This window comes from Orycteropus afer, unplaced genomic scaffold (assembly GCF_000298275.1).
Source record: "Orycteropus afer afer isolate SDZICR_OR568_19922 unplaced genomic scaffold, OryAfe1.0 scaffold00343, whole genome shotgun sequence".
NCBI classification, from domain to species: Eukaryota; Metazoa; Chordata; class Mammalia; order Tubulidentata; family Orycteropodidae; genus Orycteropus; species Orycteropus afer.
The window spans coordinates 75,340-76,164 of NW_006921930.1; positions in this window are offsets into that span (position 1 = coordinate 75,340).

Below are 825 nucleotides of genomic sequence, written 5' to 3' on the forward strand. Positions count from 1 at the left end.
GTGCAGAGTGGGACAGGGAAGGTAATGTGACTGGAGTGGAGACCATAGGCATTTGGGCCACTTCCTCATGCAACTTACTAGCCTTCAGGTCCTGCTTGAGCCTGATCTCTGATATACCACTCCATTTAATGATGGAGTGCTGCTGTGCACGTCCAACTTTATGACTTTGTGATTCAGACATCACCCAGTTCATGATGGGTAGCTCAGGCCTCATGGTGACTGGTGGCCCATGGTCAGGCGTTCAGTCTCTTCTAACGCCCAGTAACAAGCCAAAAGCTGTTTCTCAAAAGGAGAGTAGTTATCTGCAGAGGATGGCAGGGCTTTGCTCCAAAACCCAAGGGTCTGCATTATGATTCACCAATAGGAGCCTGCCAAAGGCTCCAAACAGCATCTCTATCTACTATAGACAATTCAAGCACCATTGGATCAGCAGGATCATATGGCCCAAGTGGCAGAGCAGGCTGCACGGCAGCCTGAACTTGTTGCAGAGCCTTCTGTTGTATGGGACCCCATTCAAAACTAGCAGTTTTCCGAGTCACTTGATAAGTAGGCCGCAGCAACACACCCAAATGAAGGATATGTTGCCTCCAAAATCCAAAGAGACCCGTCAGACGTTGTGCCTCCTTTTTAGTTGTGGGAGAAACCAGATACAATAACTTATCCTTCACTTTAGTGGGAATATCTCAACATGTCCCACACCATTGGACCCCTAGAAATTTTACTGAGGTGCAAGGTGCCTGAATTTTTGTTGGGTTAATTTCCCAACCTCTAGCATGCATATGTCTCACCAATAAGTCTAGAGTCATTGATACTTCTTCTTTACTA